The sequence below is a fragment of the Danio rerio genome, chromosome 12, assembly GCF_052040795.2.
Source record: "Danio rerio strain M-AB ecotype USA chromosome 12, GRCz13ab, whole genome shotgun sequence".
Lineage (NCBI taxonomy): Eukaryota > Metazoa > Chordata > Actinopteri > Cypriniformes > Danionidae > Danio > Danio rerio.
This window is the reverse complement of record NC_141032.1, coordinates 45,562,379-45,588,790: the sequence shown is the minus strand read 5'-3', so window position 1 is coordinate 45,588,790 and position 26,412 is coordinate 45,562,379. Positions and strand designations below refer to the sequence as shown.

Here is a 26,412-nt window from a genome sequence, read left to right as displayed (position 1 = left end):
TCTCATCTTTGTGCGTTTTGTTTTCGTGGAGTTTCAGCGCATTTTACTGACGCGCCTCTAAAAGCAGTTCACGGAGAGAGAAAAAACAGAATGCCTACACTATTTGTTTAACTTATTTTGCAAAAGCACACACGTTTGTTGTTGTTATGAGTGTACACAAAAAAAAAGTAGACACATAACAGATTCGATTGATGTATTGATCTTATCTGTATGATCAAAACTGAAAGTGTAATTTAAGTTCATTTCAGCAGTTTGGCGACACTACAGATCAAAACGTGTATTTTGTAAGCTAAACCGTCCATATGGAGGTAAAAAGGAACCAAAAACGGAACACCATCATACCGCCCCATATCGATCACATACGTACCTCTGGCTACATAATTCACAATATCCAGAAATGTACATGGGGATACATTTTCAGAATGAGCCTATGTTGCACATATTGCTAACAAACCCAACACCAATATTTTACAATAGAATGGATTTGCTAGTGAACAAAAAGTTCTTGTGGGAATGAAATACCTTTGCTAGAAAAATGTTTTGCTGAAAATCAAAAGATTTCTCAGTGAAAAACAATCATTTACGCAAGAAGCTGCCAATGTTTTGCTAGCATCCAGGAGAAAGCAATACTTTTGTCACTACAGTCAGTGTTACTGCTACTCCAGTGTAAACCTGTCATTCCTTTACAATAACCTGATGGCTTACATCAGGTCAACATATTTCTCCTGTAATACATCATATAAGGTATATAGCAGAAACTATTGCTTTTCCAACAGAAAATTCCAAATACGCTTCAAGTAAACGTACAAAACCTCAACATGTGATTCTGAGCAGTTTCTTTTGTCAGCACGTCTTCATAGTTTGGCTAATGTCTGACCCGGTGCTCACAGTCATGAAGTAATGGCCTGATCATATAGGCCACCTGGTGTTCATTTGGACTATAGGAAATATCCCACACGCATGAATAGCAGCGTGGAGCACTCCCACAGCCAGCTGCACACCACTATTTGATGGAGAAAGCGTGTTTCTGGTTAGCCCGACCGCTGCGGTCGCTCACACCAGCGAAATCCCCAAAATCCCAAAGTCAGATCCTCACCATTAACCAAATTCAATTTGTCATTTGAGTAATTATCCATGATGGTTAAGAGCCCGCCGATCGTTCCCGATGAAGAGGGAAAACAGAGGACGAAAGGCAGAAAGGCAAAGAAGGAACGTGAGGAAAATAAAGGTGGAAGACAGATCAGAAACTGTTCCTCAGCTGGTTACTGTGAAGCGAGAACACACACACATAAACATGCATACACATGCTGGTTTTGGTGGTTTATGAGGACTCTCCATAGACATGTAGCCAATCATTCATATGAATTTATATGATTTAATTTGTACGTACAATTTTTAAAAGGAGGCATTCCCCCATAAACCTACCCCTCACTGGAAAATTAGCAACTCATATACAAAAGAATGTATGAATGAGATTGTACAAATTATTTAGCCATTAAATCAAAAACTTACAAATTGCTTTAAAATTGTGTTGATGTTTATTCTTTAAAAACAATTATTATATGTCCATACTCTACCCTAAAAGTTATACATGTTTTTTAATAATTTTGAATTACAAGGACTCTGGGTATGTCCTCTTTAACCATCCCAACATTGTAATACCCACATACCCATGTCATACAAATTTGTGTCCTTGTAAACCAGCAAAACAAGTCCACCTCTCACCCCCCTCACACACTGGCTTTGCTGGAATAAGTAATCTCGAATGTTTCCAATCTCACAAGGAAACATGACTATTTAACAGCAAAGTGGCAAAATCCTATACATTTATACGAATTTTACAGCCATTTTAGTTTATTCAATTGACCTATAGCACATGTCTTTGGACTGTGGGTGAAATCGAAGCACCCGGAGGAAACCAACGCCAACACTGGGAATAGGCCCAGCCAGGAGTCAAACCAGCAACCTTCTTGCTGTGAGGCGAAAGTGCTGACCATTGACCCACCGTGCCACCGTACCCTAATAAATTGCATTACTTACAGGAATATTATTATGCAGATGAGTGTCTACCAAAACTAGCACACTACCAAAAAAGTACACACACACCAAAGTTAGTTTTAGTGGCTTATGAGGACTTTCCATAGACATAATGGGCCCTATCATACACCCGACGCAATGCGGCGCAAGGCGTGACGTAATTGTTGTTTGCTAGTTTCAGCTTGGCGCAAGAGTTGTTTTGATGTTTTGCAATGCGCTGTTTAAATAGCTAATGGATTTGTGCTTATACAGTATGTGCGCCCTTAGGTGTTCTGGTCTAAAAAAGGAGGCGTGTTTAGGTGCATTGATAATGCGTTGCTATTTTGAGGAACTAAAATAGACTGTTCAATAGACCAGATCAAAGCCGGTCTATTGTCCAGCGCAGAACGAAAGTGACGCTGTAAATGCCCTGTTTAACTGTTTTCTTACTAGTGAAACGTTCAGTTTTTCTACTTACAAAGTCCGCCATGTAAATAGAAAATGTGCTATGACGCGACACAACTGACTCTTTAAGGGAATGGAAGATGAGACTCTGATTGGTTTATTCTCAAAACACACCTATAACTTAGAGAATAAGCTCAACCCTGTTAGACCATGCGCCAAGGCGCAAGGCGGATTTTTCCATCCTTCAAATAGCAAAAGTGGATTCGGAATCGTCCTTAATTCGTTTGCACCCTGCGCTTAGTACTTTGCGCATGGATCGTCAGAAAAGAGCCCAATGTATTTATATATTTTATACAGTCCAGTCTCACAAGAAACATAACTATTTTACATGCAAATTCAATTTTGTAATACTTATATTATTTTTTTTATATCATAATTGTAATACTTAGGTCATACCCATATCATTATACAAATGTGTGTCTTCGCAAACCCCCAAAACAAGTACACACACACTTGTTATTTTACATGTTGTCACAAAATGGCCAATTTGTACAAATTTGCAAAAAAAAAATAAAAATAAAAATAAATAAATAAGTAAGTAAATAAATAAATAAATAAATAAATAAATAAAATGTAGAATTGCTAATTTACAGTGCAAGTGTAAATTTTACGGTATTACTGCCAACCAAAACTGCCAGTAATAAAGTCAATTTAACCGCTTTTTTTAAGTGTAGGTCATATCCATATCATTATACAACTGCATGTCCTCATAAACCACCAAAACAAGTACACACACAAACACACAGACACACAGGCCGAGTGTTTGTGCCAGTATGGACGGCTGTGCGAAGCTGTCCTGGGACTGGTGGGAGAGAGAAAGGCTCGCTAGTTCTTGGCAGAGCGGCTGAACATCTGCATTTGGGCGTCGCAAGGGGAAAACCACGTTCTTCAGAGAACCGGCCTCTCGAGCTCTGTGTAGAATACATTTGGAGGTCAGCGTGTGCGGAGCAGGAATTATCAAAGAGAAAAAAGTCAAATGAAAGAAAAGCAAAAGTGTCCAAACATGGCAAACGGACCGGCAAGTCACGACCCCCGACACTCGCGCGACACATTACAAAACGGCGGTAAATGTCAGCGGATATTTACACAGCACCCCAGAATTCTCCATGCTTTGTTTACATGTAGTTGAATTATTAGCCCTCCTGAATTATTAGCCCCCTGTATATTTTTCCCAGATTTCTGTTCTGTTCAGATATGTTCAGACATACACTGTTAAAAAAATCCTGTTGAATCTACAGTAACTTACTGTAAATCAATTACAGCAAAAATACTGTATTTACATTATATATGGCTGCATTTAAGATTTAGTGGATAACTTGTATTAATTTTACAATCTCATTTGTATATTTTAGTACAATGTGCTCATGTGTCAATGAAAGATAACATTAGAGGTTGGTTTGGGCGAACACCTACTTCTAAAAATCATATTCATTCATTCATTTTCTTTTTGGCTTAGTCCCTTTAATTATCTGGGGTTGCCACAGCGGAATGAACTGCTAACTTATCCACCATATTTTTTACCTTCCAGCTGCAACCCATCACTGGGAAACATCCATACACACTCATTCACTAAGGACGATTTAGTTTACCCAATTCAACTATAGTGCATGTTTTTGGACTTGTGGGAGAAACCGGAGCACCCGGTGGAAACCACGCAAACACGGAGAACGTACAAACTCCACACAGAAATGGAACCAGCAACCTTCTTGCTGTGAGGCAATTGTGCTTCCCACTGCGCCACAGTGCAGCCCATATTCAATTCCACATGAATGAAATCGTATAAATGTATAGTAATTTGCCACTTTACTGTTCAATAGTTATGTTTCCTTGTGAAATCTGCTGTATAAAATACTTAACGTCTATGGTAAGTCCTCATTTGCCACAAAAACTAACCCATGTTTATGAGGATACACATCTGTACAATGATATAGGTATTGCAATTTATTAGGGTAGGGTAAAGCCACACACACATTTATACATATATATATATATATATATATATATATATATATATATATATATATATATATATATATAGTTGAAGTCAGAATTATTAGCCCCCCTTTGAATTTTTCTTTCTTTTTAAAATATTTCTTATTTTACAGAGCAAGGAAATTTTCACAGTGTGTCTGATAATATTTTTTCTTCTGGACAAAGTCTTTTTTGTTTTATTTAGGCTACAATGAAAGCAGTTTTAAATTAAAAAAAAATCATTTTAGGGACAAAATTATTAGCCCCTTTAGGCAATTTTTTTTTCAGATAATCTGCAGAACAAACCATCGTTATACAATAACTTCCCTAATTACCCTAACCTGCCTAGTTAACCTAATTAACCTAGTTAAACCTTTAAATGTCACTTTAAGCTGTATAGAAGTGTCTTGAAAAATATCTAGTAAAATATTGTTTTCTGCCATCATGGCAAAATTAAAATAAATTCGTTATTAAAGATAAGTTAAAAGTATTATGTTTAGAAATGTGTTGAAAAAAAATCTGCTCCCTGTTAAATAGAAAAAAAATTAAACAGGGAGGCGAATAATTCAGGGGGGCTAATAATTCTGACTATATATATATATATATATATATATATATATATATATATATATATATATATATATATATATATATATATATATATCGGGCTGTTTTTCTTCTAGTATAAAATCAAAGCAATCTCATGGCAATACAGTTCTTAATACAGTAAAATACTGTGTAATTTACTAAGAAATTAGATTTTGTTTATCTTTGCTATGATGACAGCACATACTATTTTATTAGATCTGTTTCAAGATACTAGTATTCAGCTTAAAGGGACAGTAGACAATCAGGAAAAAAATATTGCTTAAGGTGGCTAATAATATTGACCTTAAAACGGTAAAAAACAGCTTTTATTCTAGTCAAAATAAAATAATTAAGACTTTCTCTAGAAAAAAAAAACAATTATGGGAAATACTGTGAATAATTCTTTGCTCTGTTAAACATCATTTAGGAAATATTTGAAAAAGAAAAGAAGAAAAAAATCACAGGAGGGCGAATCATTTTGACTTCTTTAATCAGCTCAGTATCAACATTTGAAAGAGCGTTTGAACATGAAATGTGCTCAGGATGTGTGGTCAAACGTGGCCATGTGTTGTCTAAATTAGCTCTAACTTTCTTAATCATCACTTTTGTCTGGTGCGTAGATAATCGGACGTCTGCCGTCGTCTTGGTTAATTACCAATGATTAAATATCTGGCTGCCGCTTGGAGACGGAGGTGTATCTCGTGCCCGCTGTCAATCAAACACACCACATGCACACACAACCTCTTCCCTGCATCACAGAGGACACGGAAACTTATTTTATTTTTTTCAAAGCAAACAAGGCCTTGGTTCATACACCAGACACAAGCTGATATGAAAACAGTAAGACGACAGGGGTTTATAATTCATTTGTTATTGATAACAGGGAATGTTTTTACCAAATCCTGCACTTTATAATGTTAGTCTGACAACTTTTAATGCTTTTAATTCAAATCTATAGATGAGGACTATAAAAGCTTGCTTCCTTATTCCTACAATGCCAGATGATTTCAACCCAATTATGGGAGCAAGAGGGACTAACCCAAATGCTGGGTTAATATTTGAATTAAATTAATAGGACCACATATAAACCAATGTTTGTGTTAGTCCATTTTTTACCTAATTTGGGTTCAAATAGCTCAGCATTTCTTGGAGTGTAAGTTGGACTTGGTGCAAATTTGGAGAGAAAAATTAATAAGAAAATAAAATGTCTGCATGATATTCATGTGAAGCAAATTAAAACAACATTTGTTTAATATTTGTTTAAAAAAATTTGGTTTTTTTTTATAAAACTTTCTGGTTATATCTTAAAGTTTGTCAATTCAGGAGTAGATCTCGAGAAGAGTTATAGCTTTGATAACAATATTTTATTAACACAAAATTATATAAATATATATTTTTGTTGGTGCAGTGACCTATCAATGTCTCAGATATATTATATAGATAATATATAATAATAATAATATACTAATAATTAAAATAGTAAATAATTTATGTGTTGTTATTATTATTATTATTATTAATTATGGAGCAACGCAGTGGCGAAGTAGGAAGTGCCTCACAGCAAGAAGGTCGCTGTTCGAGCCTCGGCTGTGTCAGTTGGCATTTCTGTGTGGAGTTTGCATGTTCTGTCTGAGTTCATATGGGTTTCTTGCGGATGCTCTGGTTTCCCCCACAGCTCAAAGACATGCGGTACAGGTGAATAGGCTAAATTGTCTGTAGTTTATGAATGTGAATGAGTGTGTAAGGGCATCCGCTGTGTAAAACATGTTCTGAAAAAGTTGACGGTTCATTCCACTGTGGGGACCCCGGATTAATAAAGAGACTTAACTGAAAAGAAAATGTATGAATGAATGAATGAATAATTAACTATAATAATAATAATAATAATAATAATAATAATAATAATAATAATAATAATAATTATTATTATTATTATTATTATAATTATTATTATTATTAAAAACAATATTATTATTAGTAGTAGTAGAACTAATTATATTATTATTATTATTATTGTCATTATCATTATTATTATTATTATTATCATCATCATCATCATCATTCTCATCATCATCATCATTATTATTATTCTTACTATTATCGCCTTTATTTTACAATCGTTATCTTTATTTTCTTCATTTCTATACCAGGAAGGTATAAAATAATGTAAAAAAAAATGTAAAAAAAAAATAATGTTAAAATATATTTTACAAGAGAGTCCTGGCAATAATTAAATGATTACACTGATAATGTATATATATATATATATATATATAGTGTTAAAATTTATTATATTAATCATGCACTATTCAATATTAAATACAATAACAACCAATATTGGATACTATACAGAAAAACACACATGTTGAATCTATACCTTAAATAAATAAATAAAACAAAAAAAAAACAATAATGGGGTGGCACGGTGACTCGGTGGGTCGCTGGTTCGAGTCCCAACTGGGTCAGTTGGCATTTCTGTGCGGAGTTTGCATGGTCTCCCCATGTTGGCGTAGGTTTCCTCTGGGGCTCCAGTTTCCACCACAGCCTAAACACGAGCTATGGGTGAATTGAATCAGCTAAATTGGCCGTAGTGTAGAAGTGTGGGTGAATGAGAGTGTGTGGATATTTCTCAGTATTGGGTTGCGGCTGGAAGGGCATCCATTGTGTAAAAAATATGCTTGAATAGTTGGGGGTTCATTAAGCTGTGGCAACCCCTGATATATGGGGACATAGCCCAAAGAAAATGAATGAATTCTAATAACAACAATAATAATAATAATAATAATAAATAATAAAAATAGTGCTTTATTAGCAACATTACTACTAATATCATATTGTTTTATTGTAATAATGAGTTATCAGTAATAAAATACAGCTTTGAATGATTATATCTGAATAAAAATATCTCCAGGTAGCTGTCAATCAAACACAATACGCACAAAAAAATAAAAATAAAGAATAAAACAGTCTTCACTGCATCACAGAGGAGCCGAAAAACTTTTTTATGTTTCTTTCCAGACTATAAAACCCCGCTTTCCAAAGCGAGCGCAGCGGAGGAGTTATCTGAATGCATAAACTTCAGGTGTCAACAGCGGTGGGACGAGAATAAAGCGAAAATCAATCAATAAATCAATAAAAATAACTTGTCTTTCTAGGGCACATCATTTCTGGGGCTGGAGAATGAGATTATGGCCATGCCTGGTTTTGCTAATTATGTGAGGGAATAGTGGGATCCTTGAGCTGTCCATCAGAGCTCTACCCCAGGTGATCCGCAAATGAATGTTTATCTTGGACCTTCAAAAGGAAATGACATCACGCAGGCAGACAGAAAACAGGAAGGAATGATGCTGCTGGCATTGTAGGACAGAACGGAGAGTTAAGATGCAACAAATAGGTGGAGAAATTGATGTACAGGTTATAGGTTACACATTATTGTAGGCATATTTATTATTATTATTATTATTATTATTATTATTATTATTATTGTTGTTGTTGTTGTTGTTGTTGTTGTAATAGTTATTGATAATAGTATTATTATTACTACATTTAAAAAAATATTTTAAAAAATCGTTAAATGTATATCTGCATACATATATACCTAAACTTTTTAAGTGAAAGAAAGAGAAGAAACAGATGAATAATATATAAAATAAAAAAGAAAACGAAATAAGAGAAAATGAAAATGAAGAGAAACTAAATAAAATGATAGAGCAAAAAACAACAAAGGTGGAAAGAAAGCAATGATAGCTAAGAAAATAGATAAGATAGATAAGATAAGATAAGATAAGATACAGTAAGATAAGATAAGAAACAAAATTAAAAAGAAAAGAAATGAAAAAGAAAAATGCAAAAAATACATTATAATATAATATCATATTACATAACAAAACATAAAGAGCAGAACAGAACAGAATAGAGCAACAGAACAGACGATAATCGAATAGAATAGAATAAAGCAGAAGAGAACAGAACAGACTAAATTAGAACAGAATAGAATTGAATAAAATAGAATAGAACAGACATGAACAAAACAGAACAGAATAGAACATAACAGAACAACAAAGAACAGATCAGAACAGAAGAGAACAGAACAACATGAGAATAGAACATAACAGAGCAGAGCAGAACAAAACAGAATGAATAGAACAGAACAGAGCAGAATAGAACAATAGAATACAGAACAAAATAGAACAGAACAGCAGAACAGCAGAACAGAACAAAATAGAACAGAACAGCAGAACAGAACAAAATAGAACAGAACAGCAGAACAAAACAGCAGAACAGAACAAAATAGAACAGAACAGCAGAACAAAACAGCAGAACAGAACAGAACAGAACAGCAGAACAAAACAGCAGAACAGAACAAAATAGAACAGAACAGCAGAACAAAACAGCAGAACAGAACAAAATAGAACAGAACAGCAGAACAAAACAGCAGAACAGAACAGAACAGAACAGCAGAACAGAACAGAACAGCAGAACAGAACAGCAGAACAGAACAGATCAGAATTGAATGGAACAGATGAGAAGAGAACAGAAGAGAATAGAACAAAACAAGGCAACAGAACAGAACAGAACAGTATAGAATAGAATAGAATAGAAGAGAACAATACAGAATGCAATAGAACAAAACAACCCCCCAAAAAAAACAGAATAGAACAGAACAACAGACTAGAAGAGGACAGAAGAGAACAGAACAGAACAACCGAACAAAAAAGAATAGAACACAACAAAACAGAACAGAACAGAATAGAGCAACAGAAGATAATAGAATAGAATAGAATAGAATAGAATAGAATAGAATAGAATAGAATAGAATAGAATAGAATAGAATAGAGCAAAATAGAACAGAACGGAATAGAATAGAATAGAAAAGAACAGAACAGAATAGAATAGAATAGAATAGAATAGAATAGAATAGAGCAAAATAGAACAGAACGGAATAGAATAGAATAGAAAAGAACAGAACAGAATAGAATAGAATAGAATAGAGCAAAATAGAACAGAACGGAATAGAATAGAATAGAATAGAATAGAATAGAATAGAATAGAATAGAATAGAATAGAGCAAAATAGAACAGAACGGAATAGAATAGAATAGAAAAGAACAGAATAGAATAGAATAGAATAGAATAGAATAGAGCAAAATAGAACAGAACGGAATAGAATAGAATAGAAAAGAACAGAACAGAATAGAATAGAATAGAATAGAGCAAAATAGAACAGAACGGAATAGAATAGAATAGAAAAGAACAGAACAGAACAGAATAGAATAGAATAGAATAGAATAGAATAGAATAGAATAGAATAGAATAGAATAGAATAGAGCAAAATAGAACAGAACGGAATAGAATAGAATAGAATAGAATAGAATAGAGCAAAATAGAACAGAACGGAATAGAATAGAATAGAAAAGAACAGAACAGAACAGAACAGAATAGAATAGAATATAATAGAATAGAATAGAATAGAATAGAATAGAATAGAATAGAATAGAACTCCTCCAGCAGGTGTACTGTATGTGTGTGTGTGTTGATGATTTGTGTGTTTGTGTGCCTCAGGAGCTCTGATCACACACACAATCACTCGTCTGTCACTCAAACCCATTTTAGGAGGTTTATTAGTGCCTCATATCAGACTAATTTATGATCCGCTCGCAAAGACTGACATCAACTAAAAGACGAAATAATGTTTTATTATTTGGAGTCAAAAATCACCTTGTCTGACTGCCAGCGTGTCGAAGGAGAGAATATATGTGTTCAACGAGAGCTCAAGGCCACCATTTATACACACACACACACACACACACACACACACACACACACACACACACACACACACACACACACACACACACACACACACACACAAACACACACACACAGATATGAATTTTTACATTTATAAAACATGGCTAAAGGGGGACATGATGTTACTGTGAAGTAAATTCATGGAAAATCATATTTGATAACAAGGATGATAAAAAAAACAATAATAACTGAAAACTTTTAACTTTAGCAGTGGGTTTCAAGAAAAGTTTAGCCTTTTTTCTAATTGTTTTATTTTGTGAGAGTACAGTGATGCATTAATTGTTAATATTACCTATATAGTTGAAGTCAGAATTATTAACCAGTATGAATTAATGACCCCCCGTTTATTTTTTTTCCCCAATTTCTGTTTAACAGAGAGCAGATTTTTTCAACACATTTCTAAACATAATAGTTTTAATAACTCATTTCTAATAACTGATTTATTTTATCTTTGCCATGATGACAGTAAATAATATTTTACTAGATATTTATATACAGCTTAAAGTGAAATTTAACTAGTTTAAGGCTTAACTGGGTTAATTAGTTTAACTAGGCAGGTTAGGGTAATTAGGTAAGTTATTGTGTAATGATGGTTTGTTTTGTAGACTATCCAAAAAAAAATAAAAAATGTTTAAAGGGATAATAAGTTTGACCTTAAAATGATGTTTAAAAAACTTAAAACTGCTTTTATTCTAGCTGAAATAAAATAAATAAGACTTTCTCTAGAAGAAAAAATATTATCAGACACACATGTGAAAATGTCCTTGCTCTGTTAAACATCATTTCGGAAATATTTTAAAAAGGAAAGAAAATTCAAAGGGGGGCTAATAACTCTGACTTTAACTGCATATTAAAAAAACACATTCTCACACATGTTTACATAGATTTGTACATATTTTATAATAACATTCTTGTTATTTATTTGTCTGTTTGTCTATAGCGTTATTAAATAATATTATTTTTATCTAAAGAAATTAAAGAATTAATCTTTATTATCATTCTTGTTATTAGCATTTATTATTATTATTATTATTATTATTATTATTATTATTATTATTATTACTATTGTTTTTGTTGTTGCAGTTGTTATTTTAACAATAATAGTAGCAGAAATTATATACAATTTCGTAATATAACACTAAACTAAATAAATATAATTGAACTACAAACCCTGCATGTTCATTTGTGATGACTGATAAACTGCTATTACAACGATACTGTGGATTATTATCACAATACTGTCTAAAGAGTCAGAGTATTACCTTTGCCTTCCCATGCTATATTATTAGTATTATTATTATTATTATTAGTCACATAAGTGTCAGTAATAGAAATAACACTCATAATGTTTTATTAACAGCAATATTACTTGTAAAAATAGCTGAAAATGAATCAAATATCAACAACATTAATACTAATTTATTAAGTTTATTAAAAATGCACACAGTACTGTTTAGTACTGTGGTATCATCATCACAATGCTGTCTAAAGAGTCAGGGTATTACTAATGCTATTTTATTATTATTATTATTATTATTATTATTTATATATATATATATATTTATTTATTTACTTATTTATTATTAGTATTATTGTTATCAATTCTATTTATTATTATTAGTATTATTTATTTATGTATTTATTATTATTAGTATTATTATTATCATTTCTATTTATTAATATTATTATTATTGTTATTATTATTATTATTATTATTATTATTTATATATTTATTTATTTATTTACTTATTTATTTATTATTAGTATTATTATTATTTTCAATTCTATTTATTATTATTAGTATTATTTATTTATGTATTTATTATTATTATTATTATTATTATTATTATTATTATTATTATTATTATTATTATTATTATAAGTATTATTATTATTAAATTGTATGTATTATTAAAATAATTTATTATTAACAGCAATATTACTTGCAAAAACAACTGGAAATGAATCAACTACATCAACAATAATATTACAAATAACACTTTTATGAAACATGCACACAGTACAGCATAATAACCGAGTAGTTAAATACTTTTCACATTTTGAAGTGTAATACCAATAACTAAGTCATATGAACAATATTGAGTTATCATTAGTAGTACTAATAGTAGTAATATTCTAGTATTATACAATTACTAATTTTTCATAATGAGTGTAAAATAAACCTTGCATGTTCATTTTGTGATGACTGATAAACTGCTATTACAGTGATACTGTGGTATCATCATCACAATGCTGTCTAAAGAGTCAGAGTATTACCTTTGCCTTCCCATGCTATATTTTAAGGGTTATTATAAGTTTCTCCCTCTCTCTCTCTCTTTTTTCATATTTAATGCATCCCCCGTTTCCCTCTCGCCATCTGCCCTCCCCCTCCAACATTCTGGAATTTTCATGAGACAGGACAAAAATGGGCATTTCCCTTATTACCATCTCACAGTGGAAATCAAATATGCAAGGGAAGTAGTGTATACACTAATTAGTGCGGAATTCATAATTACTGTGCTCATTGATGGAGATACATTTGAATACGTCGGGGCCCTCGGGGACCCGCGCAGGCTGTCCAGAATAGGCAGAGAGAAAAACGGGGGGAGAGAGAGAGGAAAAAAAAAACTGCCCTCAGCCCCTTTTTTTCTTCTGGAAATTAGGGATCTGTGGCGTGCCGTAGCGCCGCGCGACCAGAGATCCAAAGTAGCCGGCGTTTCTTTAAATATAATTAATCAAGTGGAGCGTGTAAGCTAATGAATGTATTTGATAACGGCGGCTGTTCAAATATGAGCTTTATGAACGCAGGAAATGAGCGGAGCTGCTTCCTGTTGCTGTCAGACGTGAGTGTGTGTTTGAGTGTGTTTGTCGTGGAGAGAAGAGGAGACGAGTGACAGCGAGAGACCAGGGCTTTAATTGCTCTAGATTAATAACAATTAGAGATGATGCTGGAGAGGGGAGAAGAGGAGGCATCACAGGACTGGGACATCACACACGTACACACATGCAAGCAAACATATACGTACAGTACACATTCACACACGCAAAAAAATACACACATACATACATACACACACACACACATGCAGAATGTCTTGATGACATTAAAAATCTTTCAAGATCAGTAAACATACAGTGCTAAGGTGCAGTGGTGGAACTGTGGCTATATACTATATAACTACACTATACTATTCACCTTATTCTTCGCCGACAGGCAGCCATTTAAATCTTTTTGGCTCAAGACTTCCGGTCTCATTCACTTCCATTCATTTTAATACATTAAAAACTACACGTCTCGCTGTTTGATGTTGCAAACTGATATTTCCTTGTTATATTATTCTACTTGGTCTGTATAGTCATGCAAACATTTGTTTGTAGAGCAAGTAGTTTGACCGTTTTCTGACGTTTACTATTTCTAGTCATTTCTCCCATAGGCGACTGAATCGGAAGTTCTAAAACAATCGTGAAAACAGGCGCACTTCCGCATTTTCGAATAAGGTTAATACTTTACTATATTATACAATACCATAGTTTTAGTTTAGTTTAAAACTTTATTAATCCCCTTGGCCCAATTGATTCTGACATGGGGGTGCTTCACATATAACAAGAATGACGCACTTACTGTAACACAATAAACACCAACACAAACATAAAACTAGAAAAAAAATCTATAAAAATAATAATTTCTAAAAAAAAAATATTAAAATAACCTATTAATAATAAATAATAATCCATCGATTAAATACTTTATCTTTGTAACTGAATTTCTGCAATTTAAAATGATTTGTGGAACATCTTATTGTCTTTAGACGTCACCCAAGGGGCATCAGCTCATATGCTAATAATAAAAAAAATTTATAAATAATAATAAATAATAGTAATATTAATGCATTTACTTTCAACAAACTATATATATATATATATATATATATATATATATATATATATATATATATATATATATATAATAAACAATAATAATAATTATTATAACCATAACAATAATAATTTTAAATAAATATAACAAAACAATAAAAATAACTTTTACATAATTTATATAAACTAAATTCAAAATATTAATAAAAAGTGATACTACTAAATACTCTATATTATATAATGCTGCATGAATACAATTCATTTTATAGTGGTATTGTAATATATTATTAATATTACATTACATATTACATTGCTGTATTAAAATATATATATAATAAACTAATTGAAGATATGAATAAAAGATAACCCTTATGTACTGTTGGGATGCTCTTATCCACTCTGGTGTGATTTTGAGTCTTAATTTGGCCATAACTTTTTCTGTTTCAGCTAGCAGAATGAGTTTTGATGACAAATCATATTTTGACATATTTTGGGAAAATGCTTTGACTATTTTTTTTTTTAAACTCAACGATACAATCTGAGAAAATGTATTACCTTTTGTTAAGTTAGGGATGAAAACATCCACTAAATTAAACTTTAATTTGCTGTTATACTTCATATAAAACCCATAAACTAAGTCTTTTTTGCAGAAGCCTATCTAAAGAGTAAATGCTGCCAACTGATAATCAACAGTAAAGTTGACAAATTTGACCTCTTCCCAACAGGGAAAACCACCAACAATCAGAAATGCATGATTATATGGTGTAATGGCTTTGCGATCAAAAAATATGATCATAATAAAAGTCAAATGGGGCAAAAAAAAAAAGTCACCAACATTAAATTAGGGAGAAAAAAAATGAAAACTTTATTCTGTACAACAACTAACAATGCATTAAAGACAATGTTGTTACCAATCTTTCACGTGTTCAAGACTGTGATAAAAGATTTTTTTAAAAAGCCAGTCCACATTTACTTTTTATTTTGAAAATAAGTAATTTTGTGCACTTTTTCCACCAAATTAGTGACATTAATTGTGAGTTTGGCAATTAAAGAGTTAAAATCCTGTAATTTTTTAAAAAACATTTAGCAGTTTTGATCAGGACTGATGTTAATTCACATTTATGCAAAAAAAAAAAAAAAAAAAAAAAAAAAAAAAAATATATATATATATATATATATATATATATATATATATATATATATATATATATATATATATATATATATATATACGAGGGTTAATTAGACAGATGGAAAGGGGTGGGGGAGTGGAAAGCTAGAAGGCAAATAAAATATAATACAAAATGTGAAAAAAATATAGAAAAAATATAAATCAATATTTATAAAAATTACAAGCATCACGATAGCTCATAAAACCTTCCATTTTTAGACTTTTGAAACTTGTTCATTATAATTATTTCATTATTATACACTACAGTAGCATTACTGTCATATATTTGAAATGATTAAATAAACAATAAATGCTGTAGTAAATTAAAGTAACCAATTTCAAAAATAAAATGCTGTAGTAATTTGAAGTGTATGTGCAGGTCTGTGTGCAGTTTGGTGCCCTCAGTATGAAGTGCTGTACTGTGTTAAAGTCCAGTTGGGGGTAAACTGCCCTGGCAGCCGCTGCTGGTACAGAGCCCAGAATCTGAGAGGATGATGCCCATCGCCAAGCAGCGCCCAGCGGGTAACTGGAGACTGGATCTCTGGACAGACTGCAGCTATGAGGACCAGACACTTACCAAATACACAATTGGGCAAGAAAAGAAGCTCATTCATTGCCTGATCTATTTATGCAACTTTCTTTTAATTTTATTTCACTTTTTTATCACAGCACGCATTCATTTTTGGCAACAATCTCATGTAATGTCTTTAAGTAAGACACTGCAGCCAAAACATTTGTATGCATCTGCACTATATAAAAATGGCTAACACTTTATTTTGATGGTCCATTTGAGTATTAGTAGACTGTCTGCTGAATATCTGTTGATACTGCTCCTTCAACAGACATTTAACTGACTATAAGAAATTTTGCAAACTATGTCAACTTACACTAACCCTAACCCCAAACTTACAGTCTACTTAAGTTAAAAATAACTTAAATTCAAAGACCATCAAAATAAATTGTGATCAAAAAATTATAGGACAAAAAGTCAAGACAACAACTATCTTTATGTTGCTTTAACTCAGTTTCATAAGTTAATCAGCTTTCAGTTAGAAACATCAATACACACTCATTAAAACCCATGGACTATGGCAAAATTTAGTTTCTTCAATTCATCTATAGCACATGTGTTTGGACTTTTGGGGGAAACCGGAACACCTGAAGGAAACCCACACGAACACGGGGAGAACATGGAAACTTCACACAGAAATGCCCTTCGCCATTTTTTAAGTTATATAAAATTTAACCTAATATTTTAGTCGGTTGATATAAGTTGAGATGACTAGAAAGGTTTATTTGATTCAGCTAAAAAAATCGAGGGAGCAAGATATTTTTTAAAACATTTGTGAGATTTTTGGGAGGGTTTTCAAGTATGTGTGTTTTGTCTGACATAAAGAAGCTAATTTAAATATATTTTGTGTGTTTCTTTTGTCACACTTTAAAAATTTGTGTTTGAAGATTTCAATTATGTGTTTTTAAACGCCTTTTTGTACTGAACCATAAATCACTTTTATTATTTTTATTATTCATAAATCGTAATTATTACATTATCTATTTTTGAAGGTTTTTACAGAAGGATGGTCAAACATTATTTTCCCTGTTACATTTTTTTATTTGGCATAAAACAACATCCTTTTTCTGTTTGCATTTTCTTAATAACGAAATGATAACAAGATTCCCAATTTTTTTTTATTTTTATATTCATATCTATTTTCTGATTTTTTTTTTCAGAGAGATGGTCAAACATAATTTTCCTCATTAAATACATTTTATTCTACAAAAAATGTCTTAGTTTTTCTGAGTAAGCATTTTATCAAGTATGAAGTGCTAAAAGAGAAATACCCAAAAGCCCTCATTACAAAAAGCAATGGCTAATATGTTGATAGATAAATAAAAAGAGTTTGAACCTCCCCTTACACTCTCAAAAATTATCTGACAAAAAGTCAAGACAACAACTATCGTTATGTTACATTAACTGAGTTTAATAAGTTAATCAGCTTAACTTTTCTTTAAGTCATAAAAAAGTTTTAGTCAGTTTGATTGATGTAAGTTGAAATGATAAGGCAGAAAATTTAAGGCAGCAAGATTTGTTTTACTCTGTCGACTTCATAAAGTGCTTTTTTTCAGTCTAATGTAAATAAACAAATTTAAATACATTTTGCGTGTTCCTTTTGTCACAATTTATATATTAAAAAAAAATATATGTCTAAATAACATCCCACTTTATATGTCTAAATATTTAAATTACAGGTGGCACGGTGGCACAGTGGTTAGCACTGTCGTCTTACAGCAAGACGGTCACTGGTTTAAGACCCGGTTGGGTCAGTTGGCATTTCTAGTTGGAGTTTGTAAGTTCTCCCTGTGTTGGGGTGAGTTTCCTCCGGGTGCTTTGGTTTCCCCCACAGTCCAAAGACAATCGCTATATAGTAGGCGAATTGAATAAACTAAATTGGCTGTAGTGTATTTGTGTGCATATAAAGGTATATGGGTGTTCTCCGGTACTGTGTTGCAGCTGGGAGGGCATACACTGCATAAAACATATGGTGGATAAATTGGCGGTTCAGTCCGCTGTGGAGACCCTTGATTAATAATGGGACTAAGTCGAAGAAAAAAAAAAAAAACAGTGAATGAATGGTCAAACATATTTTTCCTGATTACATCGGTTTTAGAGATTGAAAATTCTATAAAGTGTTTACATTTTCGCAATCATGAAGTAACAAAAATAAACCTGTTTTTATATATTCTATCTATTTCGGAAGGTTTTCTTTCAAGGTTTATTCAACAAAAAAATACTTTAAAATATTCTGTCTTCGCCTTTTCCAAATTATAAAGTGCTAAAAAGATACCCAAAAACCCTCGTTACAAAAACACAATGACTAATATGTCGATAGACAGAAAAACAAAAATGTTTGAATCTCCCCTCACACAATGAAAAATTATGAAAAAAGGTATTATTGTAATCAGTTAACTACGTTTCAACATTATTTTAGTCATTCAAGTTATTTAACTCAACATTTGTAGTCAGTTAGACTAAGTGAAGTTTATTGATAAACTAACTTTGAGAGGATCATTTGCTTACGATTGCTAGCGGCTGGACCCGCATTATCTATTTCTCAATGCACCAATCACACGACTCCTAAGCTACTACAAATACCCTGGGTTACGTATCACCGAAATCTTCGTTTTGAAGAATCCCCCCTTCCACCCCTACTCCTAAATGGGTGACACGGTGGCCCATTGCTTAGCACTGTTGCCTCACAACAAGAACCTCTCTGGTTTCAGGCTTATCAAATCAGCAGACATTTCTGTGCACAGTTTACAAGCTATACATATTTCGCGCCGTGCTCACGTGGGTTTCCCCCGGGTTTCCCGGTTTCCTCCCACCGATCAAAAACATGCAACCTAAGTTTATCGACTAATCCAAATCAACACCATAGTTTTGCCCCTACCTAGTACATATCTCTTTAAGAGGAACTACTATCCGCTCTTCAGCCTCTATGACAGGGGAGTTCTCGAGATCTACCTGAGCTCAAACTCCCCTCTCGCCTTGCAAAGGGAGGGTGCCCCGGGCTCGAGGATCTTATGAGTATAGGGCTCTCTCCCGGGACAGCACGCCAAACAAGCTTTATAATCAATCATCAGTGAACTCTTGAATGTAAGTTGAGATGACTCAAAATTTTATTTGATTCAACTAAACAATTTAAGGCAGTAAGATTTCTTTACAGTGTATCCAACAATCAGATTTTTGTGGAAGAAATGTATGCAAATTATGCAAAGCAATAACTCATTTGCATATTTAACATAACATTTTTGCGATACAAAACCCCCCCCTGTGCAACTCCTAATGTAATAAATCAACTGGAGAACTATGCTGATTAATCACTAACTAACCAACGCTGGTATGCTGGTTAGTTTGTTGTTTCCCTGACCTGTGCAGCGTCTTAAGAAAAAACTGAGAGTGTCTTGAACTGTGCTGAAATCTCTGATTAAAACAAGTGCTTTAAATCAGTTATTGTTTCCTCCAGTGTCTCCAGCACCTGCGCAAAGTGTGATAAGTCTGTCTGACATGAGAGCGTGTGTTTGGTCTCCTGCTGATGGTGTGACTGGAGCTGAAGAGCACCGGCGGTCCTCGTGAACCCACCTCTGCGCTAATGACGCGGCTGGGAAGTTTTCGGTAATGAGGCTCCACGCAGGAGATCCTGCAGTTGGGAATGCACACGCAGCCATATGTGGGGCCATTGTTGCATGCATTAACATACGGCAGGTCAAGTTAACATATGCAGCCTAAGAAATGACTAATGACTTATCACATGCATATTATTTTTGGACTTTCCTAAGAGCGTGCAACCTTTCAGAGGAGCAAGTGAGAACGCGAGAAAAAAAGGAAAAAAAAAAAAATTGTGCTTCATCAACTGTCAAGATCACCCGTGAAGACAGACATAAAGAAATGGGTACAATTGGAAAGTTACTTGTTTGGAGAAAAGATGAATGACTTTTGAACTTGCTATTCAAAGAGGAATTTATCACAGCAAAAAAAAAAAAAAAAAAAAGAACAACAACTTGACGAAGCTGCAAAATGGAAAATGTTTGGTATTTCAGATCAGATTCAATTCTTATTCAGGTCTGAATGTTAATGTGGTGGATGGATGGATGAATGGATGAACAGGACAATGGGTAGATAGAGGGATGGATGATTGTAGAGACAGAACAATTGATGGAAGGATAAATATACAGGACAGTGAATGGATTAATAAACAGTGCATTGGATTGATAAATACATTGACAGATAGATAGATGGATGGACATAAACAGGACAATAGGTATAAAGATGGGTGGATAAAAAGATGGATAGATGGATATACAGGCTGATGGATGGATGGATGGATGGATGGAAGGATGGAAGGAAGGGTGGATGGATGGAAGGATGGATGAATGGACAGAGAGATGGACAGACGGACAGACAGACAGGCAGACAGATGGACGGACGGATAGACGGATGATTCGATGGATTAACAGATGGATGAATATACAGGGCAATGGATGGATAGATGGATGGATGGATGGATGGATGGATGGATGGATGGATGGATGGATGGATGGATGGATGGACTGACAGATATACATGACAATAGATGGATGGATAAATAGAAGGGCAGACAAAAGAATGGATGGGCAGACAAAAAGATGGATGGATGGATGGATGGATGGGCAGACAGACGGGTGGATGGATGGATGATGGATGTATGGATGGATAAATGGATAGATATACAAGGCAATGGATGGATGGATAGATAAACAGATGGATGAATAGATAGATGGATGGATAGATATACAGGACAACGGATGTATGGATGAATGGATGGATGGATGGATGGATGGATGAATGGGCAGACAGAAGGATGGATGGATGCATGGATAAATAGATGGATAAACAGAAGAATGAATATACAGGGCAATGGATAGATGGATAAATGGATGGAAATATATGGATGGATGGATGGATGGATGGATGGATGCATGGATGGATGGATGGATGGATGGATGGATGGATGGATGGAGGGTGGGATGGATGGATGGATTGGATGGATTGGATGGATGGAGGGAGGGAGGGAGGGAGGGAGAAAAAGAGGAATAGATGGATTGATGGACAAATAATGGATGGATGGACAAACATACAGGACAATGTATGGATGAATGGAAGGATGGAAGGATGAATGAAATTGAAATTAATGATGAAATTAGATGAAATTAATAAACATCTGTGAATAGATATACAGAACAGTGGATGGATGAATAGATGTATGGATAGATGAATGGATGGAGGGATAGATGGAATGATGAATAGATGGATGGATTGATGGATGGATGGACAAATACATGTATGGATAGACATGCAGGACAATGGATGGATGGATGGATGGGTGAATGAATGGATGTATGGATGGATGAATGGATGGAGGGAGGGATGGATTGATGAATAGATTAATGGATGGATGGACAAATACATGGATGGATAGACATGCAGGACAATGGATGGATGAATGGATGGGTGAATGAATGGATGTATGGATGGATGAATGGATGGAGGGAGGGATGGATTGATGAATAGATTAATGGATGGATGGACAAATACATGGATGGATAGACATGCAGGACAATGGATGGATGAATGGATGAAAGGATGAATGAATGGATAAACATGAGATTAGAAATACAGAACAATGGATGAGTGTATAGATCTAAGAATGGATGGATGGATAAATGAAGTCTCTCTCTCTCTCAATAGATAGATAGACAGACAGACAGTAGTGGAGGTGTGTGTGTGTGTGTGTGTGTGTGTGTGTGTGTGTGTGTGTGTTGATCCTGTTCTTCTAGAGAGTGTTGGATGTATTGGGTGTGTTGGTCGGGCAGTATGGGGTTTATTGGTTGTATTGAGTGTATTGGCGGCAAGGAGAAGCTTTCATTTGGCAGGCTGTAAAAATGCCTGTTTGTGTGTGTGTGTGTGTGTGTGTGTGTGTGTGTGTGTGTGTGTGTGTGTGTGTGTCAGGGCTTGAGTTTTTGTGATGGAGGAAGCAGGTATTAGCTCAGAGACCTCGGTGGTCCCTGCTAGCCATTAGTTTCCCCTACAGCTGCAGTAAGATCCGCACTGTGAATCTGCCACACTGCCTCATTCATCAGCCACCCCATCCGCACCAGCACACACACACACTGTAATAACACACACACATTCCAATAACACATATGCGCATGCGTGCACACACACACGCACACACACACACACACACACACACACACACACACACACACACACACACACACACACACACACACAGACACACACACACACACACACACACGAATTGAGTTTTATATAGATGTAATGACTTTTATACCAAACACAAACATGCGTTCATTCTCTGACAAAAAAGCTCTAAATTACATTTTCTTTCTTGAAAAAATTTGAAAGAAATGTCTAACACATTAATATTTTACTCAAACCCATACTTAAAATCCAGACATAGTATATTATCTATACTATTCTGTATCTATATAGCTCATCACACACTCAGAACATCAACAGCACCACTGCAAAGCATTTGAACACAGAGAGAAGAGCAGCAAAAAAAATAAAAAAAAGCTTCATGATGAAAGCTGGTGTTTATTACTTACGACTGAAGCGCCTGTGCATGTGCAACTTCCTGCCATCCGCTTGTCTAACAGGAAGTGTTTTAAATGTTGGCAGGAGAGTTGTGGAATGGCCTGTGGAAATAGAGAGGACGAGGTCAGACCCGAGAGGTCAGCAGCGGAGACTCACACTATTAGACCACACTAATCTTCCTCTTTCTCTCTGTAGGCCTGATGATACGTTATATTTGCACTGCCAAATCAGTAGAGCCTGCAGCCTGTCAGCACACAAACTACAACTCACAATAATATGGTCATGTGTTTCCTGAAATGCTTTCTTGTCCATTCCAGTTTATGCTTTTAAACTTTAGTTGCAGTCTTTATCGCAACATTTGAGCTTTGAAAATGTTGAATTACATAAAAACTACCGCTATAGATCAGGGATCACCAAACTTGTTCCTGGAGGTCAGGTGTCCTGCAGATTTTAGCTCCAACCCTAAGCAAACACCTGAACAAGCTAATCAACTTCTTACTGTCACAGTTCGGTAAGTGGAAAAAGGAGCGAGGACCCAATTGCAGATAAATAAGGATTTATTATAAAATACAAATAAAACAAAAAGGCAAAACATATTACCCCGAGGGGGAAAAAATGAATAAAAAGGCAAAAACAAACTTGACTGGGCTGGCAGGACAAAGCAGGGCTGGACACAACAGAACAGGGAAATATCGATGACGAACTGGCACATGACAGCAGACATGAGGGGATTATAAGCAGAAGTAAAATTGACACAAACAGGTGAACATGAGAAACTAATAATGGGTTAACAGAGAGAACTCACTAACAGCGTGTTCGTATGATAAGACAAACACAACACTGAAGCACACAACGAAAGCACGCGACCACAATGTAAACACAGAGCCACGTGCGTTGACAACAGACGCAAGACACGAGCACACGATAGATAAACACCTTACCGTGCACTCACACATATGCAACGCACATGCTTCATCTCAGCGCCAACCAAAAATGAAAGCAACTAGACGGAGGCGCTGAGAATGAAACAGCGCGATGCTGACAGAACAAAACACAAACACGAGTACAAAAGCGCGTGTCTGAGGCATGCACAGAGCCCGCATGGTCGCATCAAGTGGGAGCGCGCACACTCTGCGCACACCCACGACGGCACACACAGAGACACACACAATGACAGAAACAAGACAAGACAGAGCTAGTGTCCGGACTCTGCCATCAAAACAAGAATTTTCAAGACCAGATTGGCAGAACCCTGACACTTACTAGGTATACTTGAAACACTCAGGCAGGTGTGTTGAGTCAAGTTGGAGCTAAACCCTGCAGGGCACCGGACCTCCAGGAACAAGATTGGTGACCCCTGCTTAGAGTGCAATTTGAAATATTGTATGCATACTGATTTATAGGGATGTCTCGATTAGATTTTTTTTGCTTGAGTCCAAGCGCGAGTCATTTCATTTTGAGTATTCACCAATACCGAAACCCGGTCCGATACTTCTATAATATATACAAATAATAAAGAAGAGCAAAGAAACTGATCCAGGATGTTCTTAGTTTTCATTTAATTCACCTTATTTTAGGTTTTCACTTTTTGGTATGTAACCCTCGATACACAAATGTATTGTAAGCTGTTTATCAGTGGACTAGATGCTCATAAGTCTCAATTCCTTCAAAGAGAGAGATGACACGACAACAGTGAAGGACTCGGACAGAGAGGTAAGGTAATAATAATCAAAGATTGTATTGTAAAAATGCCACAAAATTATAAAATAAAATAAATACAAAAAATAAAAAATAAAACAAATATAGGCTTTTTTTCACACTTATCTAATGACCTCAATCTTATTTACTCTCTAATAACACTTCTCTTTCTTCACAGGGTTTTATGACTGTATCACTAATAAAGTAAGTTAATATTATGTTATTTTTCTGTTTTTCTATTGTTAAGAGCTAAGGTTATATTTTGGCTACTATTATAAACAATACTATAATACTAATATACTAATAACAATACTATATTAAAGATTTGTGAGTGTTAGCTAATTATCCTCTTGTTAAAGGTGCAGTAGGTGATCTTCCACAATGCTAACAGCTTGGCATAAATCTCTGAATCACAGTCCCTCCCCTGCCGTCTAGAGCCACGCCTCCTGAAACACGAGGACAGCAAAAGAACCCTCTCTCATGTGCTAATAGCGACTACTGCTTGTCCGGTAGCGTGCAAGCTAAACTGACATGCGATTTCAAAGTTTATATTTAGAGTTGCATGGTAAACAATATAAGGAGAGACTAGGCAGAATAGCTGTATTTACTTGTGTTTTGTTGTTAAACTAATTAAAATCTACATTATTGATGCTGTAAAAGGACAATATGAAACTGAAAATAGACTTATCAATCTTTCATCTGAAGATTTTAGTGACTGAACAAAACGTATGTGAAGATATAACCCATTTGTAACAACATCTAATTACATCAGCTTTACGTGAAGCTAAAACAGTTTTAAAACAGAACATTATCTGTCTAAGAGAAATCCTTCAGCCTTTGTGTCATCCTTTCTCCAGCGTGCAAAGGTAACTCCAATATTCAGCAGGTTTATCTCCCTCTCGTGAACGTGCGGTGGTCGGTGGAGCTGCGTACAAACGGCTGCGCAGTTGTTCAAATCTGCATTTGCTGACAGACAGTTTGGCCTATTTGTAAGAATTATGAGAGGTGTCGGTCCAACTCTATTTAATTGGATGAACATTTTGTTAGTTTTATGCCTTGCACAAAACATAAAAATACATATAAATACATTTAGATCATTTACTTTAATCATTATTAGACTGTGAAGAGACTTTCAACCAGCACAACAAAAAATGCTTCTGAAGACAATCACCTTTTGCACCTTTAAGTGTGAAATCGCGCAAAGCGGCTTCCAAGTCCAATCGCTCTATTCAACTGTATGGGGAGACTCATGAAATGGTATTAATAAACGTGTACAAAGCGCTTTAATACGTTTGAAAATCACGATCGCAATCTCCATGCCTAATATCCGATGGGCAGAAAGTGATTAATTTTTTTTTATAAATTGTTGAAACTTTGGTATTTGTGATGCAGCAAGCCCAGAGATTGTTGTGTACACCCTAACTTCATATAAAATTTACTTGATCATAAACAAAATATTTTCTCAACTCAAATGAGTGGCTGCTTTGACCCGGAAACAGCATTACATACGCAACTAACTTTTTTTTTAACTAAATTTAGTTCTAGAAATCCAGGATGCTGAACTTGTGAGTGTGATGTAAACTTACACTCCTCCCATGACGCTGAATAAGTTTTACTTTGTATCTTTCAGACAGATGTATCCAAAGAATCTACTTAAT

The 26,412-nt window shown here is 34.4% G+C and overlaps 1 protein-coding gene and 1 non-coding gene across 8 annotated transcripts in view; both read right to left on the bottom strand.

Moving 5' to 3' along the window:
* The window catches only part of LOC141376869 (uncharacterized), a 601,238-nt gene that overhangs the window by 312,657 nt on the left and 262,169 nt on the right, over window positions 1–26,412 (bottom strand). The window lies entirely within an intron of this gene.
* The window catches only part of LOC147834573 (uncharacterized), a 205,417-nt gene that overhangs the window by 65,923 nt on the left and 113,082 nt on the right, over window positions 1–26,412 (bottom strand). For all 7 annotated transcript variants that reach the window (XR_015504672.1, XR_015504669.1, XR_015504671.1 and 4 more), the window contains one exon: window positions 23,068–23,157. This is a non-coding gene — a transcript (uncharacterized LOC147834573). The remainder of the gene's footprint in view (window positions 1–23,067; window positions 23,158–26,412) is intronic.